At 39.4% G+C, this 14,467-nt stretch overlaps 1 pseudogene; it reads left to right on the forward strand.

The window, feature by feature from the left end:
* The first annotated feature begins 10,940 nt into the window (after positions 1–10,940).
* On the forward strand, positions 10,941–11,453 carry LOC112315888 (large ribosomal subunit protein uL13 pseudogene; annotated as a pseudogene).
* The last annotated feature ends 3,014 nt before the right edge of the window (positions 11,454–14,467 follow it).

Genomic DNA, 14,467 nt, shown 5'->3' on the forward strand with positions numbered 1-14,467 from the left:
CTTGGTGATGATGAACTCCTTTAATTTGACCTTATCTGGGAAACACTTTGTCTACCCTTCCATTCTAAGTGATATCTTTGCTGGATAAACTAATCTTGGATGTAGATCCTTGCCTTTCATGACTTTGAATACCTCTTTCCAGCTACTTCTTGCCTGCAAGGTTTCTTTTGAGAAATCAGCTGACAGTCTTATGGGAACTCCTTTGTAGGTAACTGTCTCCTTTTCTCTGGCCACTTTTAAGATTCTCTCCTTACCTTTAATCTTGGGTAACTTAATTAGGATGTTCCTTGGTGTGTGCTTCCTTAGGTCCAACTTCTTTGGGACTCTCTGAGCTTCCTGGACTTCCTGGAAGTCTATTTCCTTTGCCATATTGGGGAATTTCTCCTTCACTATTTTTTCAAATAAGTTTTCAATTTCTTGCTGTTCCTCTTCTCCCTCTGGCACCCCTATGATTAGGATGTTGGAAAGTCTGAAGTTGTCCTTCAGGTTCCTAAGCATCACCTCATTTTTTTTAATTCTTTTTTCTTCATTCTGTTCTGGTTGAATGTTTATTTCTTCCTTCTGGTCCAAATCATTGATTTGAGTCCCAGTTTACTTCCCATCACTGTTGGCTCCCTGTACATTTTCCTTTATTTCACTTTTTATAGCCTTTACTTTTTCCTCTGTTTTGTGACCATATTCAACCATTTCTGTGAGCATCCTGATTACCAGTGCTTTGAACTATGCATCTGATATGCTGGCTAGCTCTTCATCACTTAGTTCTATTTTTTCTGGAGCTTTGATATGTTCTTTCATTTGGACAATTTTTTTTTGTCTTGGCACACCTGTTATGCAGTAAGGGATGGAGCCTTAAGTATATACCAGGGCAGGGCAACCCAAGTCATTAACACCACACTGCAAGGACTGGCTGACATAGCTGCCCCCCATCACTGGACTTCAAACTCCCCAGTAGCAAGGACTTTAATTTATGCCAGAACATATATGCTCAAAAAATTTCTATGTTGAACTGAACTAAGTAGAAAGTTAAACATGTATCACTGATATCTATCATCAGCCAGTATGTACTGATTCCCGCATCCAGAGCAGAGCCTACTGAATTACCCTTTTATTTCCACCAAATTTAAAACTACATGGAGTAATTGACCTAGAACTTTCATCTTATGAGTCAGTTCTGATTAGCTGAAAGTGCCTACTTGGAGTGCTTTATTGAGAATGATTCTGGGTTTGGGTCCAGATTCAATAAGACAACAATGTCATAGTTAATGAGTTATGCCTGAGAAAGGAGCAAATGAACCTATATTTCCCATGCCTGACATACAGTTATGTCTGTTACAACAGCAACAAGTATCCATATATTTCCACTAATGCACACACAGAATACATATCCTCATATATAGAAAGAAATTGAAAAGGGAGCTTCTTTTCCAGCATCCTCAAATCAAAACTCTCAGAAATGTTATAAATAGCATTCAGAAGCCCTTAAGCACAATGAGGAAAGGGATTTTGTCAGTTTTATTTATTGCTGTGTTACCCGGCTGTTGTTATACAGCTAGAACAGTGGAAGGTACTCAATAAATATTTGTTGAATGAAAGAGTACAGTTGAAATTGTACAATCCATTATTTTAGATACATTATTCCTAAGACTGAATTTTTGTCTACTCTTGCTAACCTAAGCAACATTTTTTATACTGAGTCCAAGAGAAAAAGCAGTCTGAATGTTTACCAAAAAAAAAAAAAAAAAAAATACGGAGAGATTTTGGGAACTTATGTGCCTTTGCACATGCTTTTCCCCTTGTTTGGGATGTCTTTTCTCCTTTTTCACCTAGAAAACTTGTACACATCCTTTAAGGGAAAGTGATCCTTATGTGAAACCTTCCCAGATTCTCCCAAGCAGAATTCATACTCACTCTTCTATGTTCCTTTAGCACAGTGTTGACTTGTATACTTCCTAAGAAGCCCATGTTGCCAATTCTAGTAAAATATAATCTTTTTAAATGAAGCCAATTCTTCAAATGGTTCTCCTTTTCCCTTTTCAGAAGCAAAAAAATGCATTAGATGTGATCCTGAATATGATTAGGAGGAAAGAAAAACAACGGAAAGCTATTACAAGATCCCTTTTCATTATTGCATGGCAGAGAGTAAAATCAGTTCTTGTTATTCCTGAGATAGATAGCCCTTTTTTGCCTCCTGGGCTCTATACCTTCCAGTTTTTCCCATTGTTATAAACCATGACACAGCATGTTACTCACACACACAAAACTTACTTTTTCAAAGAAGTCACTGATGCCACCCTTGTAAAAGTGATGCCTCCAGTTTGTGAAGGTCAAATTGCAGAGGGTGAAGTCATAAGGCAATCTTTTCAAGCATCGTAGGGACCATCCATCACCTATGTATTCAAACGGTGCATAAAAACCTGTGTTATGACTTATATGCTGGAGAAATGGCATCTGACCAGATCCCCACCAATGACAAGGAAAAAGGAAAGGAAATGGCTGCTATCTGATCAAAGCCAGCCCACTGAGCGAGTTCTGAGTTCTAAAATTCCCCTACGATGGCATGACGCTGTAGCTGTCCAAAAGAAGAATGAGAATAGCTGACTTACTCAAAAATACTGTGTATCTCAATTTCCCAAATGGTTCCATTTCTTCTTCACTATTATGTTGACATATTTATCTCCTTAAAGTACATAAGGCAATACTTACAATCAGAATTTATTTTTGTTTTAGTTTAATCCAGGTGGAGCTGCTCAGACCTTGAAAACTCATAGAAGGCCTTTTCCATCATTCGCCTGCTCCTCTGCCTTAACCTAAAAGTTGGTCAGGAGACATGCTAGACCTTAATGTGATACAAAAATAACTGAGTGGCCAGACTTACTGTTTAAAGGGGCTTGGAAAGCTCAGATCTGATCCAGGCTTACATCAGTAGGAGAAGGATCCAATTTTATAGGAAGAGATACAGCAGCTGGAGCCTATGAAATTTATTATGATGATATTTCTTGTCTCTATTTATCTGAACACAATTGGGTTATAGCTTGACAACAGATTTATGAGTTAAGAATTTGGGTCCAAGCCCTAGACCATAGGAGTTGTCCAGGGTTAGATATCTAGGGATTTATTTTCTTGAGGGTTCAGGCAACCTTATGGGAAATAACTATCCCTAAGGAGAAAAAGATTCATAGTATGATCAGTTATAATGCTTGAGTGCACATACAAGTGTTTAGGAAGAAGCAAATGCACAGTAGCCATGTCCATTCCCAAGTCTTATTCCAAATTCTACATATAAAAGATTAGGACAACAAAACTAAGTCCAAACTCCACTTGTGTTTAGTAAGGAAAATTTTAGCCCAGCACCGTACTTGGCACTTATCATCTTACACCCAAGGGGTGCTGAGCCTAGGTGCTGAAGGTCTTCAGTACCTGTATCCTAGCTGTGCTAGAGTAGTCAAGAGCCTGGCCTTCACAGCCCCCACCCTTGGGGCAGGTAAACCTATTAATCCTAACAATTGAGCCTCTCAAAATGGATTCATAAATGGATACGTTTCAGTACCTTTTGTGATGGTTGGGCTAAGGAATGCCCAAATAATGATAAAATGTTATTTCTGGGTGTGTCTGCAGGGATGTTTCTGGAAGGGATTAGCATTGGATTCAGTATACTGAGTAAGAAGACCAACCCTGACCAATGTGTGTAGTTATCATCCAATCCATTGAGGGCCCAAATAAAACAAAAAGATGAAAATCAGGTGAATCCTCTCTCTCTTCTTACGCTGGGACATCCATGTTTTCCTGCCCTTCAACTTCAAAGTTTCAGATCCTTAACCCTTTGGACTCTAACTGAATTATACCACAGGATTTCTTGATTCTCCAGCTTGCAGATGGCAGATTGTGAAGCAATTCCTATAATAAATCTTTATATATACATAAAGATATATATGTAACATATGCTTATATTATATATGTGTGTATATGTATATATCACATTCATTCTCTGGAGAACCATGACTAATACACTTTTCATTCAGCAATAATACACTGAGTACCTACAAAGTAACAGATACTCTGCTAAACTCTCAGTTACAAAGACATGATTCTTCCTTCATAGTTTACAGTTCATTTGGAACCACAAAGAACAAAGAAATAATTACCATACAATGTGATGAATGCAATACTAAAGTATCCGGAATATTATAGCTGTGTATTAAAAGGTCCCTAATTCAACTTGGAGAGTTTAAGGAAGTCTGCATAAAGTCATTCAAGAATAGTCTTTTTAACTTAATTTAAATATTTTATTTGAGTACACTGGCTAAGTACTAAACTGTGGGGGGGGGGGCTCTGCCCACAGGCCCCCACCACCACCACCACAGATAAGAATAAGTCTACCAAGACATGATCTGCTTGGGGAGGAAAGGTGGCCAATCTCTCAAAGGAGAAGGGCCAAGAGGGTTTTCCTCAATGGGCTTTTATTGGGTTCAATTTGCACAGGAATACAGGTAAAGCTCATCAACCATTGTCAGGCAGTAAGTATCAAACAATAGATAACAAACAAAGGACTCTGAGGGCTTATTCTGAGTCAGGGTCATTTAACTAAAGGGCTATAAGACTTTGGGAAACAAACTCATTTCAGGCTTGGACCCTTATCATTTAAATTGAGGGTATTAGCAAAGCAGGTTTCACAGGATTTTATGCATTCTTTCTTAGGTCTGATCTCCCCAGGGAACCTGCCCTTTCCAGCACAGGGCCACACACCTCTGGCATTGTTTCAGGCTTAAGTTGAGCAGGGGAAGTAAGGCAGCCAAGAGATTAGGAGACTTCTAGCAGACAGAATGAGGACTCAGGCTATGTCAAACCCGAGGGGCAAGGGTCCATCATTCCCTTTTTCTATAGCCCCCCAAGTCCTTCTCTGTGGGCCTCTTCATGACCATGCCTGTCTTAAGTCGTCCCTCCGTTGAGGAATCTTACCCATTATTGCCTAACTGGTCAGGCTCAGGGCCAAGCAGGGTATAAAGTGGGCAGGGACAGCGCCCCTGCCAGGGAGATAAGCTTTGTCTCCTTAGTGGCTTATGGTCCCAAAGTCTCTGACTCAGCCTTAGCCCTGGGGGTTTACAGCTTCTGAAACCAGGCAGGGCAGTTCCCAACACTAAACTGTGAGTAGGAGTTAGTGAGAAGTGTGGGGAATAGGCATTCTAGACAAAGAATGGCATAAATAAAAGCAAAGGCAAGAAAAGAGCTATGTGCACAAGGAAATACAAGCAGTTCCATGTTGCTGGAACAATGTATGAGGCAGGAGAAGAAGATGAATCCAGAGAGAAATGGAAGCCAGAACCTGGGGGACTGTGTAGACCTTGCCAGTAATCTTGGCCTTAACCTGGTGGGAGATGGGGAGCCATTATGATTCCTAATTATTAGCACAGCTAGTCCTAGTTTGGCTGATACTCAAAACAAATAAGAATATATATTCTTATTTTGATGGAATCAGTATTTGATCCTAAATTACTCCACAATTTACTATGTGATTTTACAAAACTCAACTTTTCTAAGGCTCATTTTTTCCATCTCTAAAATGGGGGTCACAATACCTTACAAAGCTTTTGCAAGGATTAAATGATATATAAAATATGTTAATGTGGTAGAGTCATAACTCAAACCTAGTACAAAATCAAGATGATTGCCAATTGTGACTGCTGCTTACTCTATGAGCTTTATTAGTGTAAAGCAATCTCATAGAAAAGATTACTAATGGAGAACCTTCTCCTCATCACCTTGTTATATTGAATGCAAAAATAAAGTGAGATCATCCTCCCCTACGGTTTCATCTGCAGGTCATCTTTACTTCCTACAGCAGACTATCAATAATTTACAGTATATGGGAACTGACTGAAAGGAAAGTTATATTTAATTGGGAAATCAATGAAGGGGAAGAGGGCACCAAGGTCACAAAGACTGTATCATCCTAACCGATCTCGCTCCCTTGCCCTTCCTCTGGGTCTTCTATCATCATATCACACTTGCCAATTCCTCAGCAGTCTTAATTATGGACACAGCCATTTGTCTTCAAATATCACAGCTCTGTGAAATCTATGCATCAATAAATACAGACCCAAAGCTGTTTTCCACACTGCTGGAGAGTTAATTGCTTCTGTGGTTAAGGCAAATGTGGCCATTCTTTACCTTTGAGGGAACTTTCAAGGTCTCCAAGTAGCTGAAGGTTTCTCATAAAGCCTGAATAAAGAACACCATAGTTTTAGGACCTGAAGCTGTGTTTTTTTTTAAGTCACACTTTCAGATTAGTTCTCTGTAGCCCAACAGTAGCAAATTAAGCTTTCAGGATTAAACAAAGCCAGATAATTAATTTTACATTTCAAAATAGACATCTTCACTATACCAAACATCATTCCTATATCCACTTTCCCTTTCAGAAAGCATTTACTGGGTATAAGAATTGTGTCACATATTTGGAACAGGAATTGAGAAAAATAATAAATGGTGTCTGTGCTCCAGATTAGCAGAGGAGTCAAATAGGCTCAAAAAAATTCAAAGCAAGCATAGGGCATTATGACAAAAACCTACCTCAAAGAATGGGGTTTAATTCTACAAGATAGGGGTCAGGAGAAGCACCATAAAGGAGATGAAGTTTGAACCTAATCTCAAGATGAATGCATATTTATCTGGCAATCAGGAATGGGAATTAAGAAAAGTCTTGTCATACAAATATAGCAGGATAAATAGACAGAAATGTGTTAAAAACGTAAGACCAATCAAGGGACTATAAGTCATTTGGTATAAATAGCACATGGGATAGGAATATAGGCAGAGAGAGAAGAGAAGCTGGGAAGGCAGGAAGACCCAGATCATAGAGCATTTTATGAGGTTTAAGAAAGCTACAGGGGTCACTGATAGACTTGAATCAGGAAAATGACACACTCAAACATATTTTAGAAAAATCATCCTGACAGTGTGGATAATGAATTGCAGGGAGACTAGAGGAAAGAAGGCCAATTAAGGGGCAGTTGCAATAGTTTAAGAAAGAGACCATGAGAACTAACCTGAGGTAGTAGCAGCAAGGATACAATGAGTAGACAGGCACAAAATGAAGATAACATTTCCAAAGGTATGGCTGTGGGCAGACAAAGAATCAAGTTTTTGGTTACCTCTTTTCAAGATGGTTGAGTACAGCCTTGGAAATCAATAAGATAGAGACTAACCAAAGCAAAACGATGGTAAGGTAAGATGGTAGAGAATTAATTCCATTAAATTCATATAATTATTATTGAATATCCAGTACATCAAGAACTATGATGCATCATGCCTCCTGCCGTGCAGAGATGAGCAAGACCAGATCTCTACCTCAAAGCACAGCACAAGTCACATGGGCTGAGTGGCTGTGCAGGTGCCAGATGACCATAAGTTAAGTACAGTTCTCCCATTACCCTGCTTTACTCTTCTTGCCTGCGGTCTTTATTGTCCATTTCTCCCCACCCTTAACTAGAATGTAAGCTCTGTGAGGTAAAAAGTTTTTATCTAATAGTTGGTTCAGTATCTACAAGAGTATTCGATGTATAATAGGTACTTATTAAGTATTTGTTATTATAGAATTAATTTATCCAGATCAGGACCTGTGTGGTCTTTTAGCTTATAGATTCATGTAATTTAATTCTGAAAATCTTCTGTCACTATTTCTGCCAATATTTACTCTATCCTATTTTCTCCATCTGCTACTTCTATGATGGGATCTGTGGCTTCTGGGTCTCAATTTCTTATATTTTCTATCTCTATATTTTCTCAGATCTATCTTCAAAATCATTGTTCTCTCTGCATCTGTCAATTAAGCGCTTTATGAACCATCTTTTTTCACTTTGGTTACACTTTTGTTCTGTTCCAAATCTACCTGTGATTTTTTCAGATTATCTTGTTGTGCTTCAGTTTCTACTCCTCTTTGATCTTCTATCTCTTTGATCACTTTAAATCTCTCTTTAAAGTTTAATGTCTCTTGTAGATTGTTCTATTATTTGTATCTCTTGAGGTGATATTTAGATCAACTGCTGATATTTGTTTCAGCTGCAAATTTCTCTCATGGAAATGTATTCCATTGTGTGATTTTTTATATTTGACTGCGTGCTTATCTTCAACAGCACTTTGGGAGTCTTGATGTGTTAGAAGTGTCCCTAAAGAATGTGTTGTATCTGCCTCTGTTAATCAGTGTGGTCTTCACTGTGGTTCTAGACTAGTTGGATGTTTCCTTAGGGTCTGGTATTCACACTGCATCAGTACTATGTTGACTCACATCCCACATTCCTGTGTGTTGCAGATCTGGGGTTACTCCTCACTGGTGATTTGTTTGCCAGACACAGCCTCAGGTGGATTAGAAATTTCTTTTTTGGCTCCCAAAAGAGTCAGGCTAAGTTTATCCATTCCGTATTCCAGGAATGGATAGATCTTCATGGCTCTATCCTTCAGACAGGTAGTTCATCTATATACCATGAGCTTGAAATCTGAGACCTTAAAAATGCTCCTGATGTCAATGTCAGAGTATCCTAGTACCCAGTCTCCAGGCATTAAAAGTGTAGCGATTGTGGAGGGGGAAGGAGGTGGCTGGAGGTGGAAGAGAGTATAGGAGGGATAAATGGTGATGGAAAAAATACAATAAAAAATGAAGTATCCAATAATAATAATAATAAATTCTATATGACATTATAGTAATCATAAAAGCTTTTTCAGCTTTGCTGCTCTGACCGAGCTTTCTTTTTGTTTTCACACCTGGGTATTTCCTGTTCTTGGTTTATTCTTCAGCTCTATGTGCAAAATTTTTCTTGTATTATTTTTATCCAACATTTTTTTGTTGAAGAGTGAAGAGCAGTTATTCCAATTCAACTCATTTTGCCCTATTTATAACTCCATAATCCCAAAACCAACAACTGTAACTTCAATCTTAATTGTGCAAGTTGCAAGATATTATATCCACTCTCCTTAATTAAATCTTTTACTGATATAACTTAAGGTGATGTATTCATTTCTGGATACCAAAGGTTGGGAGGGAAATTGACAATATGATGCACTTTTGGAAAAGATTGAACATGATGAAGAATCTGGAAACGCTGCCATGACGGAAATGTTTGACCAATGAAAAACTACTTAGCCTGAAGGGGAAGAGATGTGGGGGCACAGGAGCACTGTCAACAAATATTTAAAGAGCTGTCATGTGGAAGGAAAATGGGCCCTTTCTCAGAACAAATCCAAGATTTTCTGCAGAGAGCTGGGACTCTGGCAAACGAGGTCTGACGCTGAGTCATTACGTAACAGTCTTGGACAAATTGCCTCCCCCTTATGAATTCCAGGGTTCTCATCTGCAAAGTGAGAAGGCCGAATCACATGAATGCCAAGTTCCTTCAGCTCTAACAGACTTTTGTTCATTTCTCACCAACGATAATGATTGGGATTTTTACAGCAATGAATCAGTGGGCATACTTGATAAATGATCTCGACCTTCCTTATTTCATCCTCACTCAAAATAATGTATCGATTTCTTGGGGGGGGGTTTCTCCACCAAGACTACAGGCCTCAATTCAAGTCTTCATAAACCCGTTTTATGGGTTTATGGCCAGAAAGTGTAGTGTAGAAATGCCTGAATGGCAGAGAGGTATGGAGGGAAGACTGGATTTTCAGTGTACACACAGCCCTGAGTACCAAGCCAAACATTTACCTTACAAGCTCTGTGTCCTTGGGCACCATTTAACTTCTTTGAATGTGTTTTCTCTTCCATTAAGTGAAATAATAATATATGCTTTAATTGTGTTCATAATTATTAAAATTTTTTAAGCCAACAGAAAAGTGTCTGACATATGGTATTCACTCAATAATTGTTAGTAAAATTTTTTTTTAAAATCAAAACAAAATGTCCTACATTGACAAGGGATGAAATGATGCCTATAACAACAGGATATATTTTAGTCCTTCCAACACGCTACACCATGATGCCTTCACAATGGAAAATATCTCCTATTCCCCATCACAATTTGCATGCATTTCAAATTCTAATGACTAATTATTTTTATACAAGAAACAGTTATCGGAATTACTCCAACACCTTGGGCATTTTAGAAAATTATCTTTTGCTTGAATTGTTAAACCTTTGGTAATCAATTCCCAGTCTCATAAATATTTGATTTAGCAAAACACAATTGCTGTTCCCTTTGGTAACCAGTGATTCTTCCAACTTATCTCTGGCCTCCTCCCTTATCTCTTAGCATGGAGGGACTGCTGCTTCTTGTACTTCCACTATCACACTAGAGGTGTACTTTATGAGTTGGCATCTACACATCTCTCTCCTGACATCTGAGAGGGTCTTAACTTGGTAAACAATTCAACCTGTTTCATTAAAGTTTCTGACTCATACCAACTCCATGAAAACTTCCTCTCTCTTTCTGATGAGATTTCTTTCCTGGGTTCCTTTGTCTTAAGGGATTCAATCTGGTGAAGGTGTGTCTGTCTCTGAAATAAAGGGAATTAAAATAATCTACATACCCTAGATATATAGGAGTGACTATTACTGAACCATGATAAATGGAGTGAAACACCAATTAAGCTAACACAGCACAGTGATTATAAAAAGGCTTCGAACTTGGGTTCTGCAAGCAGACCCAGTTCAATTTCCAATTCTACCACACATTAGCTGCATGAATTTCAACAAGTTGAGAAAGTACCTAGCTTCAATATTCACATCTGCACAATGGGCACAAAACTTTTGTCTTCAGATATCCAGTGAAGGGCAAAAAAACATGCCAGACTCTCTTTTGTAGTGGAAAGTAATGAAAGTCTGCCCCTGGAAACATGGAAAACAAACCGGAAAAAAATAAAATGAGTAGATCCAAAGAAATCTATTTTATTAAATGTTTACTCCTATACTAAAATGGCCTGGAAGAAACTGCTTTCCCAGGCAGCTGTGGAAGATGGCAGAGGGGCAGGTCCTGGTGCTCATGGGCAGTTTCTACAGAAACAGGTTTAAGTACCTGGCTTTCCTCTGCAAGCAGATGAACACCAACCCGTCCCATGGTCTTGACACTTCCCAGCCCCTCGCTGCATCTTCTGGTGGACCATACAAGGGAGCTTCCCCACAAAACCAAACAAGGCCAGGCCACCTTGGGCTGCCTCCCCATGTCTGATGGAATCCCACTACCATGTGATGAGAAGAAGCGAGTGTGGTTCCTGCTGCCCTCAAGGTTGGGCACTGAAGCCTACGTGGAAGTTTGCCTACCTAGAGCAGCCAGTTATGAGGTTGGCTGGAAGTACCTGGCAGTCACGGCCACTCTGGAAAATAGGAAGGAGAAGGCCAAGCTCCATTACAAGAAGAACAAACAGCTCGTGAGGTTATGGATACAAGCCAAAAAAAAACGTAGAGAAGAAAACTGGTAAGCTACACAGAGGTCCTCAAGACTCATGCCCTCTTGGTCTGTGCCCAATAAAATTTACTGTTAACTCTTCAAAATGAATAAGTAAATTAAAAAATAAAATAAAATGGCCTGAAGAAACAAAAATCACATTACTATATTAAAATTCAGCCTATAATTTCACAATACAATGTGTGGTATAGACATCAGAATTGATGTAAGCCCATGAACAAAAGCTGCAGCCGTATCATAATATGTAATATTCTTGACACTTACTCTGTACTAAGGACCACGCTATGTGTTATACATGCATTTATATATAATTTATTATTTATTATATCATGTGCACACACACCTCATTTAACAACTCACGAGAAGGTATTATATATAGTATGACCCCCCCACTTAGACAATGTCTTAGCCTGGCTTCCACCAGAAAGTAGCACCTGAGACAAGGGCTTGTGTGCAGGCAGTTTGAGAAATAATACCTGACAGCAGGAGTGTTGGGTGGAGGATAGAAGGAAACTCAGTACAAGAAGATACTATCCAATCATCTTCAATTGTGGTGCTCATCCCCACATGCCTCTTTCTAAATAGGCCATCCTTTCCTTTCTCATTGGTTGAGAAATTCCATGGGGCACCAACTCTCTCCTACATCCAGACTGTACATGAGTGAGTGTTGGGCAGGCTCTTGCATGCATGCTGGGACAGAAAGCAGCACACACTTTTACTGAGGTGCTGTCGGCAGTAGAGCTGGTAGAAGCTTCAGCAGAACTGTTGACAACAGCTATAGCTGGAAAAGAGAAGAACCCTAGAGGATTTGAGTCAATGAGTGCACAGTGGGCCCCATGAAGGCGGAGTAATTAGACTTACAGAGATTGGCTTGCCCAAGGTCACACAATGGAAAGCACAGATCTGGTTTTCTATTCTGGATCCCCTTCTGTTTCTCTTCCCCATATGGGGGGAAAAAAGGTGCAGATATAGAAAGATAATTATCCAGAGACAACATTCATGAACAAAAACCCCTCCATGGTGTAGCTGCTGTTTGCCCCTTCAGTCTCACCTGCCACCACTTTTCTCCTCACCCCTCTGCTTCAGTCACACCATGACACTTGAACCACGGCTTTCCCAAGTTCACAACCTGGCAACCCCAGTCTGTGTGACTCCCGAGCCCCAGTTCTTATCAGTGCTGCACACTGTATTTCTTTTTTGTAAAGAACTTGACATTTTATTTTTCAATTACAATTTATCTTCAGTATTATTATTTTGTGTTAGTTTCTATTTCTCTTCAGTATTATTTTGTATTAGTTTCAGGTATACAGCCTAGTGGTTAAGCAATTAGACACTTTATGGAATGTTCCTCCCAGTAGTTCCAGTACTCACGTGGCATTCCCTGTGTCCATTCCCTGTCTCACATCCCCATGACTGTTTCATCTACCAGGTCATCCGTTGTACTCCCTTTACCTTTTTCACCCAGTCCCCCAACCCTTTCCCCTCTTGCAACCATCAGTCCGTTCTCTGTGTCACTGAGTCTGATTCAATTTTGTTTGTTCACTTATTTTGTTCTTTAGATCCCACATATAAACGAAGTCATATGGTATTTGTCTTTCTCTGACTGACTTATTACACTTTTGGGTCTATCCACACTGTAACAAGTGGTAAGATTTTATTCTATTTTATGTCCAAGTCATATTCCATTGTGTATATGTGCCACTGCTTTTTTATCCACTCATCTATTGATGGACACTTGGGTTGCTTCCATGTCTTGGCTATTGTAAATAATGCTGTAATGAACATAGAGGTACATGTGTTCTTTCAAGTTAGTGTTTTGCATTTTGTCAAATATATACCCAAAAGTGGAATCACTGAGTCATAAGGCAGTTCCACTTTTAATTTTTTGAAGACCCTCCATACTGTTTTCCATAGTAGTTGCACCAATCGGCATTCCCACCAACAGAGCACAGTATATTTCTGCTGCTTCCATTAAAGCAATCTAAGATTGCATCACTCAACCCACATCACTCAACACACATCTTTATGTACTTCAGGACTAGCAGGAATCTGAAACTAAGCACTGCTCCAAGTTCCCAGCCATTGGTAGTAAAAGCACTGGCTAGGGTCCAGGAGCCCCGAGTCCTAGTCCTGACTGCCTCGACCTAACTGAAAGCCTAGGCCTTCCTGCATTCCGTTGCTCTGGGTTTCAGTCTCCTGATTAAATTATTGACTTGAAACAAATCCTTGCCAAGGTTCCTTCCAACATTAATGACCTACGCATCTTGAGTATATTATAAAAACATATCCAAATTCTTTTTTCTATTTTTTCTTCTTCGTGTTTTTCTTTAGAATGAGGAAAAAGTTTTCCGTGTTAAGCAGAGAGGCAGAATCAGATCAAACTTCTGGTTTGCCCTTCTGGGGCACTGAAAGCCAAGACTGCTGGGATAAGTAAGGCCAATAGAGTCAAGTGACCAGATCACTGCAAACCTGAAGCTCATCTCATAAACTTCTTTCCAAATCTGGACATCTGTCTAATGAAAGTACATCCTCAGAATACTCCCAGAGTAGTGTGTTCCATAGGCAAGTGAACTGCCAGTGCAGGGAGAGACTGCAGAGATCATTGTGTCTGTGCTCCTCATTTTACAAGTGAATTTCCTGAGGCCCAGAAAGGGGAAGGTGACTCCCCCAAGGTCCCACCACGAGCCACTCAATGAGATTAGAGCCCTAGGGTTCTGACTGAAGCTGGTGTCTTTCTTGAGGAACAAGATTGTTGAAAAAAAGAAAAAAGAAAAGCACTTGACTGGGAGTCTAAAACCTTGAGTCCTGGTTACTCTTTGTTCCAATCACCTGTCCTTTATTAAGTTTTGAAAGTGAAGATCACATAAGAAAGCTACCGTATTTTTCAGACCATAAGACACACCTAGGGTTTAGAGGAGGAAAATAGGAAAAAAAAATTCTGAAGCAAAAAAGGTGGTAAAATTTAATAACATCTTTTAAAGCAGAAATCCTGTGGTGAGCCAGGTTAAGCTACATTCAGACTATAAGATGCACCCCCATTCTCCTCCCAAATTTGTGGGGAAAAAGTGCATCTTATA

Source organism: Desmodus rotundus, chromosome 5 (genome assembly GCF_022682495.2).
Source record: "Desmodus rotundus isolate HL8 chromosome 5, HLdesRot8A.1, whole genome shotgun sequence".
Lineage (NCBI taxonomy): Eukaryota > Metazoa > Chordata > Mammalia > Chiroptera > Phyllostomidae > Desmodus > Desmodus rotundus.